This window comes from Alnus glutinosa, chromosome 1 (assembly GCF_958979055.1).
Source record: "Alnus glutinosa chromosome 1, dhAlnGlut1.1, whole genome shotgun sequence".
Taxonomy (NCBI): domain Eukaryota; kingdom Viridiplantae; phylum Streptophyta; class Magnoliopsida; order Fagales; family Betulaceae; genus Alnus; species Alnus glutinosa.
In genome coordinates this window covers 6,820,029-6,831,747 of record NC_084886.1, presented here as the reverse complement: position 1 = coordinate 6,831,747, position 11,719 = coordinate 6,820,029, and the positions used below count along the sequence as shown (strand labels likewise).

The 11,719-nt window shown below is 36.1% G+C and overlaps 1 pseudogene; it reads left to right on the top strand.

Moving 5' to 3' along the window:
• The first annotated feature begins 533 nt into the window (after window positions 1–533).
• Window positions 534–8,306, top strand: LOC133863664 (xylan glycosyltransferase MUCI21-like; annotated as a pseudogene).
• The last annotated feature ends 3,413 nt before the right edge of the window (window positions 8,307–11,719 follow it).

Sequence of the window (11,719 nt, the reverse complement as noted above, 5' to 3'; positions counted from 1 at the left end):
TACTCGAACATTTAATCACAAAATTTGGCAGAGTAAGAGATAAAGAGTTTGCTTTTATGATTGATTTAGGAAAAAAGTGTTTTTTTTTTTTTCCCATCTTTATTGAAGGGGTTTAAGCATAAATTATCTATAGTCAAGAAGATTTTGACCGTTTCTTTATTTAATTCTCAAATTGAAGTTATAAAGCAAAAGATTCTGTATGACTACTCCATAGTTTTAGTGAAGTGTTTTCTTTGCTTTTACATATATGTTTATCTTTTCTCCTAATATTATTCAAGTTAAAAAGCAGCAAGAATAGTACAAGACATGTTAGATACTTCTTTTATCTGTTTTTTCAACAGATAAGTATCCCTGTCGCTGCTGTCATGCTATATATATTGGGTTAGACTCTCAATTGCTGATCGATTTAATGACAAATCACATATATGAGACTTTGGCTTATTGGTTACATTCCATATTTGGTCTGAGAAAACTTGACTTTATGATGTTGGGTGCCTAGCTAGGCAGGCACTCGATCTCCAAGAGAATCCACTATGGTAAATTTGTTGCAGAGGGCAAAATTTCTCTCGTCCCCTGTTGCGTATGAGGCTGCCATTAGGGTACAAGCTAAGTAAGTTCCTACTTAGATGTGTTGTGTTTCCATTTTGTTTGGATATATTGTTAGTGCTTTTTCTCAAGTTATGGTCTCTTTTCTTTTGCTGGGGAAATGTTGGTCTTGCAGGACAGGGCTCGACTCATGGATTTACTGATCGCATGCATCGTGATCGTACTACTTTTCTTGGTATTCCAGTTTAAATATCTATCGAATATACCAAGAATAAATGTGACTCATTCAAGTACTATATATTAAGAGTCAAGGTATGCGTTGCAGAACCATTAATATTATTCTCTTCATTTTTTTCATGTGGAAGACTTGCATATCTTGATGTACCAAAAACAAGGCATACAAAGAACTACGTAAACCAGTAATTTTTTTTTATTTTTTTAAGGGGTTAGGTACTCAAACTTTTTTTTTTTTTTTTTTCGATTTCAAGCATTTATTAGAATTTTTCGTTAAATCCGGTCAAAACTCCAAAAATACCCCTCATTTTTTTTAGGAAAAAAAAGAAAGAAAAAAATTGTAAGGATTTAGGTGATAGTCAAAATTTAATGGAATTTGTAAAAATACCTATGCATGAATCTTTGAAAATTTTATATTTCTTTTTTTTTTTTTTTTTTAAAAAAAAAACACAGAAATTTTGATAGGATTTAACAGAAAATTCTAATAAATTGTTGAAATTGAAAAAAAAAATTTGAAAAATATATACCATAAATTGACATTTTTTTTTTTAAGTTTGAGTACTTAATTACAAAAGTGGTAAAATATCAAGTTATAAGTGAAGTTTCAAATAATAAAAATAATGATTAATGTGACTTATATTGATAAATTATTGTGATGAAACTGACGTGCCCTGATTCATCTGTCATCACTAAACTCAACCCATTTTCCTTAATTAATCTGTGCCAAAAAAAAAATATTGTACAATAAGAATGTCATTTGTCAGAGGGGAAGGAATAGGATGTGGTAGATATTAAATTATTAATTTTAAATTTTAAAATAAGTAATGATTCAACCGTTATTATTCACATAATTGTGCGTACCTTGAAGTAAATTTTCATGGCTAGCTGCGGATAAAAAACCAAAGAGCAACGGAAAATACTCCCTTTGCCACGTCGACAATCAACTCGAGCAAAAGAAATCAGCTGCGATCGATCTCATAATGCCTATGACATCTGTTCAATCAATGGCCCAACAGTATTGAATCCCACCACCTCCACATTATTTCTAGTGGATACCACCAACTTGACCGCACAAAAGCTCCTGGTGGAAAAAGTTCGACCATACGCTCGCAAGTAGGGGTGGGTATCGGGTAAGTCGGTGTCGGAAATGTCATTTCCGATTACCGACCCGCCCCTTGTCGGTAAAGTCGGAAAAACACCCGACAGTTTTTCGTCAAACATAATTTTCGAAATTGTCGGATAAATCGGAAAGTCGGTCGGGTAAATCGGTAGCATATGGGCTTTTTCCCAATTTGGGCTTGGGCTTTTCAAAATTGGACTTTTTCAATTGGTTTTTTAAAATTAGGCTTTTAAATTTGAAATTTTCAGTTTTACAGGCTAGGCTTTTTAAATTACCAAACTGGCCCACAATTATACATGTCTAATTTTCAAATTGGACAATTTGAAATTTTGGACGTTGGATCCAACTTGTAAAAACTTTCTAACTTTATATCTTTTATCAGTTTGCTGGTTTTTTTTTTTTTTTTTCTTTTTTTAATAAAAATGTTTGATGGGTTCTTAGTAAATGTAACCAAATTACCATATTCCAATAAATCCAACCAACATACTAACATACCAACATTCAAGAGTTCCAACAATCAAACTACCACATGGTCCACATTCCAAATTTCCAATAAACTGAATAAAGTGAATAGAGCAAAACATACCAACATAACCACATTCCAAACTACTTTCTAATACTCACAATAAACCCAACATAACATAAGTTACATAACCTGATAACCACATACACATTCCAAATCCAAACTACTTTCTAATACTCACAATATAAACCCAACATAATTACATAACCTAATAACACATTCCAAACTACTTTCTAATATCAAAATTCAAAAAAACAAAAAACAAATTACATATATTAAAGGTCTAGCAAGCATAAAACTTAAAAGCAAGCAAACAAAAGCATAATTCAAAAGGAAATGAAAGCAAAGCAAAGCAATTCAACCTATTCTCAAACAAAATCAAAAGCAAAGCAAAGAAAATTAAACGATTACAATCGGTCAATCATTTAAAATCTTAAAATCAATTATCATTGTATCAACCATTCCCAAATCCAAAGTTCTATGAGCCACCTCGATCAGAAATTCATAAACCTTCAATTTGCATGATTTGCATCCTTCAATATTAATAATAATAAAAAAAACCAACACATAAACAAAGTTAAATGTTAGTGATCAAATAACAATAATAAAAGACCATATAAACTATAAAGAAGACAAGAAATAAATATCAAGTAAGATAATAATAGGGTGCAAAAAACTTACCAAATAAACATTCTTGACAAAGTACATCCCTCGAGCCTTACTCGTCGTCAAGTGTGATGGAATTAGACAAAATTTCTTTTACAATGCAATTTTTAAAGTATTAGTAAAAATCAATTCAATCAATTGAAACAAATAAGTTAAATAACAAATATTAGTATATTACCTAAGCCAAGCTTGTAGCTCTCTTCATCTTCAACACTAGGCAAAAGCAAGTCCTTGCCTGGCTCATCATGCTCACTCCAAGTAGATCTCAACCAATTATGAGTACATATAAGAGCCTCCACTGTTTTTGAAGCTAAAGAACTCCGAAAACAATCTATGACGCGACTTCTAGTGCTAAATGCAGACTCAGAAGCAACGGTGGTAAGTGGAATGGCTAAGACATCTCGCTCAATCCGGGAAAGAACTGGATATTTTGCTGAGTTTAAATTCCACCACATTAAGATATCAAAGCTTTGACTTGGTGTCTCAACACCCTCCACATAATATTTTTCTATCTCTGTCCGAGCTAGCATCAAATTTCTCCTTGCCCGAAATGTATGGAAGTCCGTCAAAGCATCTTTATCCAAGTCAGGATCATAAGAAGTACCACTACCCAGTCCCACACCCAATGAGGTTGAAGTTGAGCAAATCCGACTTTTATTTGACATTCTTGCCCCACTAGGCCCACTTTCTCCATCATGCATAGCATAGTGACTATATAATTGTTCCAAAATATTCTTCAACTTGGAGACAATTCGGTTTGTTTTTGTTTCCCCTATATTACTCAAGAACCAAAACTCCAATACTTCTATCTTGTAACGAGGATCAAGCACAGAAGCAATGAACAACAATGGATTAATTTTCTCAAAGTCTCCTCAATACTTATCATATTTCAATTTCATTCTGAAAGCCATGGCACTCAACTTATCATCATCACTACCACAATACGCCATCAAACAATTATAAACTTTCTGCAGTTTAGAGAAATATATGTTGGTAGTTGAGTACAAGGACACCGATATCTGCACAGTCACATCATAAAACACTTTAAAAAATTTTATAAAGTGTCGGACATTAGCCCAATCATCATCATTTGGAAGCCCCAACCCCTTTTTCCCTAGCCCATCATCACACAAATACATTACAAAATTTGAATCTTCGTCTATCATTAAATCAAAGGCCCTTTCATATTTCACCGCCACCTCTAACATGGTATAAGTGGAGTTCCATCTAGTGGGAACATCAAGGTTCAAGGAAGCATTACATGCAATTGTTTTTCTTTCCGCACAAGACTTGAATTGGGCCAATCTATGAGGGGATCCCTTCACATACTTCACCATATTTCGAACCTTTACTATTGAATCATCTTATCCTTCAAACCCTCATGCACAATAAGATTGAGAATATGGGCACAACACCTTACATGAATAAACTCGTGGCGACAAAGAACATCATTATTACCCAAATTTCTTTTAAAAAAAAAAATCAATTGCGCTTGCATTGTCAACAGATATTGTCAACAACCTTCAAATTCCCCAATTTACCAAACATTGCTCTACTTCCCTTGCAATTGTTGGCCCCTTGTGATTTGACACTTGGCGAAATGACAATATCTTTTTGTGATACTTCCAAGATTGGTCAATGAAATGGCCAGTAATGCACATGTAAGTCATATTCTGAATTGAAGTCCATGTGTCAGTGGTCAAACAAACCCTTTAGCCACTCATCAAAAACTCAGCCTTCATTGTATTCTTAAGATTCATAAACATCTTGACACAATCTTTCATCACTATATACCGGGAAGGAAGCTTAAATCTAGGCTCAAGAACGCTAAACAATTTCCTAAACCCCATCCTCTCCACAGTCGAAAAAGGCATCTCATCAACAATGATCATCTCACAGAGTGTATCCCTAATGAGTTTTTTAGAATACTTTGCAATCATTAGGTTCTTACTACCCCGAGTCTGCCTAGATGAAAAAGTAAACTTAGTTTGAGAGGTATCTTGGTCAGCTTTTAAACTCCTGTACTTTTGGCAAGTCTTGACATGATACAACATGTTAGAGGATTATCTTCAGGATATTATATGACACATATATACGGAGCCTCAAAATAGTTACAGTGTGCCACAAGATTATCTTCAGGACTATTTAAATCTTTAGTGAAATGCTCCCAAACTATAGATGGTTTCGCCACTTTTCTAGTTTTTCTCTTCTTAGGAAGTGGTGGACGACCACCACGCCCTCTCATAGAACCAGTAGACCTATCAGTTTCCATCTCATCAGAATCATTATCCTCATCTATATCTACCCCACCCATCAAATTATCAATAGGAGATGGTGGATAATGATAACAAGAAGCAGTGGTTGATGCAGAAGATGTAGGTGTACCTACTGGTGGTGATGGTGTAGGTGTGCTTATCGGACCAGGAGGTCCATGAGTAGGTGTACATACTTGTGGAGGTGGTGGTGTAGGTGTAGGACCAGTAGGTGTAATACCACCTTTAGCTCTAGGTGTACCACTACTACCTTTAGAACCACTAGTATGTGTAGATCCATCCATCTGAAAAAATGACAACAAAATGCCGCACTTGACATCAACAAAAGTTACAAAATGGCAAAATATTAAACTGATTTGGGATTTTAAGAATCAAAGTAGAAAGAAAAAAGAAAAAAGAAAAAAAAGCATGATCAATAACAATAAGCATCATAAACTAGTATAAATTTATAATGCTAGTGGTGGATTCATGTTAGAAAGAAAGTTTCCCAAACTTATATAAAATCTACAACAAGAATCAAGATTATTTTTTCAAGATTTTTTTGCTTTATTTTTATTCACTGCAATAAGAATCATAAGATGCAGCACATGTTATATTTAGTGAAAACACTGAAAAGACCCAAAAAAAAAAAAAAAAAACTTCGACCAGAAACATCATTAACATGAAAACTAAGTGGTAATTTACTATTATACATTTAGATATATATTCTTGAGTTAAAAGTTCACTAATATTCTATATTCTATCATTCATGTATAATAGTAATATAGTATAATAGAACCAAGCATGTGCTGAGCCCGGCCAATGCATAATGTTGAGAACCAGAGAGAACTAAATTGATTAAAAAATCACTAAATACCCACAATTTTTCTAAATAAATATTTAGAATCAATAGTCTGTTTATACTATATTACTATTAAAAAATCACTAAATACCCACTGTTGCTTACAAATTCAATAGCAAATTAACACAATCTATGCATACCATATTCCTACATTTCACACAACCAAATTATATGAGAAGTAAAGCAGTGAACTTTTAACTCAAGAATATATATCTAAATGTATAATAGTAAATTACCACTTAGCAGCAGTCTAGCAGAGTCGAGCAGTGCACCACCAGATCCAAACAACCACCGAAAAAAGTCTCTGACTGTGAAAAAAAAATGGATTTGTTAAACCAAACATTTCCAAATCACAAATGCAACTAAACATTAACAACTACTGAAAAAAACTAACAAAAAAAAAAACTAACCTTGGGGCCTTGAGAAAAGGGACGATTGGCGAACGGGCTAGGGACTAGGGTTTCTCATTTATGGGTTTGGCCTATTTGGGCTGGGGTCCACCGGAACACGGAACATCGATTCACCGAACACGACTACACAGTTTACACGAGAGTGGCTGAGTGGGATTGTGACTATGTGAGAGAGACTCAGAGACTGACTCGTCGGACTCGACTGGGACTCGGCCGGAGGGGCGATTGGCGAACGGGCTAGGGCCTAGGGTTTCTAGGTTTGGCCGTTTGGGGAGAGGGGGAGACGACGCTGTGGGTCGACTAGTCGAGTGAGAGTGAGTTGAGTGATTCGAAATTTCTAATTCGAGGGTTTCCACAAAGTATGAATATATATGTCTTTCAAAACGGCTTCGTTTTTGATCTAAATCAAAATGACGCCGTTTTAATTTATACGCAAATGACGTCGTTTTGACAAGCGAAAAACGACGTCGTTTAACTAAAGCGCTGGACAACGCCGTTTAGACTGGTCGGGTCGGGTCGGTTATCGACTACACAATCGGTTATTCCGATTACCGACCGACAAGAAATCGAAATTTTAATTTTATTCCGAATTCTGATTAAATATTTTATCGGTAGGCGGTCGAAGTCGGTTCGGTGATGGTCGGCGGATAATCGGTAATCGGATAATTTGCCCACCTTTACTCGCAAGATGGAAAATTTGACGATTTCCTTAATCACATAGGTAACCCTCATGGCAGGCCCTCCAAGCCCAAAATGTGAAATCCAACACAAGGCTCCGACCCTGGTATTTAGCGTTGGTGGGTACACTGGCTTCTTCCACGAGTTCAATGATGGCTTCATCCCCCTTTACATCACCATCAATACAATCTTCCCCGATCAAGATGTTGTGCTTGTGATATCGCATGCTCGTGATTGGTGGATCATCAAGTATAGAGAATTGTTACGCACTTTCAACAATAACCCTATCATAAACCTTAACAATGATACTGCCACCCACTGATTTCCTTCTACCAGTGTCGGTATGATAACACATTATGGTATGAACATAAACCCTGCATTGACACCAAACTCAAAAACCTTCAAGCATTTCCGCGCCTTCCTCGGTATAGCCTACAACCAAAGTCATAAGGTCAAAAACCTTCCAAGATCCCGACCACTTCTTCTGTTAGCCGGTCGCACTGGCAGCGCTGGCCGCTTGCTCTTGAACCAAAATGAAGTGAAACTTGAAGCAGAAAATGTTGGTTTTGATGTGACTGTTTTCGAGCCAACACGTGGGACCCCTCTAAGGGAATCCGATGCGTTTATAAATTTGAGTCATGCAATGACCGGGATACACGGCACAACGCTTACACATTCGTTGTTTCTCTGGCCTGGCTCAGTGTTTATTCAGGTGGTGCTGCTTGGGGCGGAATGGGTGGCAGAGGTGTGCTTTGAAAGGTCGGCAAGAGCAATGGGGTTAGAGTACATGGAGTACAGGATAAAGGCGGAGGAGAGCAGCTTCATAGACAAGTATAGCAATGATGAAATGATTATAAAAGACCCGGTTGCTTTTCGAGGATCCAACTTTTCCAATCTTGAGACTATGAAAATATACTTGGTGGATCAAAATGTTAAGTTGGACATTGTAAGATTTAGAGAGTACTTGAAGGAAGCGTACAAGAAGGCCAAAAAATTCATGGACAAAGAGGGATAGTAACGAGGGTCCTCAATATTGAAAGGACATAAATAATGTTGATATTAGTTTTGTAATTGTTGAAGAAAATTAAAAAAAGGGCTCTGATTGGATTTTTTTTTATTTTTTTTCTTGTTCACATTTATTTGTAGAATTCACAAGAGAATTAGAATTTGAAGCTCTGATGAGTGAAGTATTACGAATTTGTTTAAACGACTAATGTGTTGCCAATCCAAGATATGAATGAAAAAAGGGATTAACTCTATTGTTACACAAATTGATCGTTAACGTATAACATTTTTTGGTAAATATTGTTACTCCATAACTGTAGATCCAAAAAAAATACATCAGAATTAGATTAATTCCAACTGTTTCATACTAATATATATGTCTACCAACACGTCTCATCATGCCTGTATTAATCCGTCAGGTCCAAACGGATTTAGAGTATGCTTTATAAGTTTCTTGGCCAGGTTAGAGTTGACTCAAAAGAGTTTAGAATTGGGGAATGGAATAGTATCCTCGCTCAATCATTTCACTTAAAATTGAGTTTTTTTTTTTTTTTTAATGGTTAAGATTTTTATTTTACACAGTTAAGGGTTTACATGATATAACATTGTGAATGTAATGCCACGTTAGTTAAAATTTAAAATTTTGGGAAAAATATATATTAGCCCTTCAAACTACTACCCTTTCTCCGGATGGCACCCCGAACTACCAACACTTGCACTCCGACCCCCCAAACTACTAACCTCTCATTTTTGGCCCCCTCCGTCAGTTTAAGTCATCAAATTGATGGAAACAAGTCACGTGTCGTGCACGTGATATTTTTAGCCCCAAAAGCCCGAAATTGCCCCTCTGTACAAACCTGAAATATATGCTGCACTTCAAATGGTTCTAATGGTTTAAGTCACTCGCGAGTACCTCACTCCCCATGCCCCACGCTTGATCTCGTCTTCAAGTGGAACCGATTAACCTTGTCGTGTTGGCAGCCCCTGAAGGTCGCCTCTCCACACGCCGGCGACGCATTCCAAAGCAGCAGCTCGAAGGAGGACACCGGTCGACGCATTCCGGTAGCCCCCAAAGGTCATCGCTGTTTTCGTCTCTGTTGACAGAGGCCGACGAGCTCGCCACCCTTGACAACTCGAAACAAGGTCAGGTTTTTAGGTTTTATTTTGTTTCAATTTTAGGGTTTTATTTAATTAATTTGGAACAATTCTTAGGGTTCTATTTAAGTTTGAGTTTGTGGACAAATGGGTGTTTGATGGGGTTTATCTTTGTTGAGATTTTTGTGATGCACAGTGGGTGTTTGATGAAATGCGTAAATGGGTAGGTGTTTGATGAAATGTTTGAATGCATGAGTTATGTTTGATGAAATTCAATTCTATAGCTGCAATCCTTTGTTTGTCAAAGCTAGAGCAACAATTACTGGGCATCTTGCTAACTTTAACTTTCAACTAATATTGCTAAGTAGCTGAGCACCTGTAGGTGTAGTTTATTGCTTGATTTCAATTACAAAACCAATGTTGTAAGTCATACCTAATGAACTGTATTTATTGTTGGAGAAAAATTGAGCTGATTTGCACTGATGTTTGTTTCGGTCCATCATATTATTAGCCTAAACATTTGTTTCCCATAGGGAGTTCAACTAGGATTACTTTGATGATTTGTTTTGACCTAGCTTAACCTGTTTCGGCCAATGCAATCCAGGGAACAAAATATGGGCCCTCCATATTGCTTGTAGTGTAGTTTAAACTTGCACCTTATTTGCAATCAGTTAAATGTCTCATTGGTTCTGTTGCATGCAATATTTTGTGTAGGCATTACCAAATGTCTACAACCAGTGATTTGTCAAGTGGTCCCCCGTTATGTTACTGTGGTGTTCCTGCACGTGTTAGGAACTCTTGGACTGAGACTAATCCCGCTAGAAAGTGGTATGGATGTATTAACTACAAGGTAAATCTTGAAATTAGCTTTGTGTTATATGTCGTTGTTAGTAGTTTGACATATTTGCCTCTCTTTTTTTTTCTTTTTTTCACGCAGAGAGCCGGTGACTGTGACTTTTTTAAATGGGCTGATAAGGAGATGTCCGCTTACGAAAAAAGGTTTAATGGAATATCTACAATAAATGGAGGAAATGAGACATGATGATAATGACAAAGTTGAGAAAATGATTGAAAGAAAATGCAATGAACATTATGCTAAACTACGTCGAGAATTAGGGTTGGGTCAAAATAATGGGAGAATGTTTCGGGCTACGTCGTTAGTAATCATTTTGCTCTTAGTCTTTTACTTTTGTAGTTATAGTTAAGGGTGGGCGCGGGCCGGATTGGGCCGGATTTACATGTTTTCTACAACCCGCCCCGCAGTGAACGGATTTAAAAATCAAGATCCGCAACCCTAGTATTTAATGGTCAATCCGATGGGCCACGGGTACCACGGATTGGGGGCGGGTTTTGCAGGTTCGGGTATTCTATTTGTTTTTCTTCTTATTATTTTTACAAATATATTATGGGCCCTAAAGGCCTAAACCATTATGCAAGATTCAAGAATGGTATGTATGTGGTCCACGTCTGTCCTCAATTCCCCAACATTCATCAATGTGAACAAACCTAACAGGCTAGCAATCAGTGTCACACTAGTCCACTGCTAGTCTGCTACTGATGCAAGCCTTCACACAAGGTTACCTTATGTCCTTACCTAGCAATCACACAAGTAATTTAGTATTACTGTAATATATATTGTTCACTACATGATGCATCATAGCATCAATAATCAAAACAAATTTTAAATCAATAGCTAAGTTGCTTAAGCATGAACACAAAAAAAATTAAAAGTTCCAACCAAAAAAAAAAACACATAAACTTGGTCCAATAGAAATTAAAAGTTCCAACAAAAGAATTAGAAACTTAGTCCAACTGTCCAACAAATTTAAAGTTCCAACCAAAATAAAAATAGAAACTTAGTACAACAAAAATTAAAAGTCCCAACAAAAGAATAGAATCCGTAATTTAGTAGAATCAATGAACACAAAAAAAATCAATAATTCCATCAACAACTGAATGCTCTAAACCAGCAACAAAAAACAAGAAACCCCGCATGGCAGCATCTTCAACTAATCATCTTCAAGCAAAATGCTGACGTTCTTCAAAGTTATTTCTACAAAGGAGAATAAAAAGAAAAAAGAAAAAAAGATTTACAATCATAATTCAAATTTGATAAATAGAGTAAATGAATATATAAATAATAGAAAGCTCAAAGCTTACCTGATTCGAGCCTATAACTTTCAGCATCATCAATTATCTCTGAATCATAACCATTGCCATCGCTTATGGGTTTCGACCTTAACCAATTCTGTGAACATAGCAAGGCTTCAACTGTTGTTGGAGCCAACGAACTCCAAAAAGGGTCCAAAACACGCCCTCCAGTGCTAA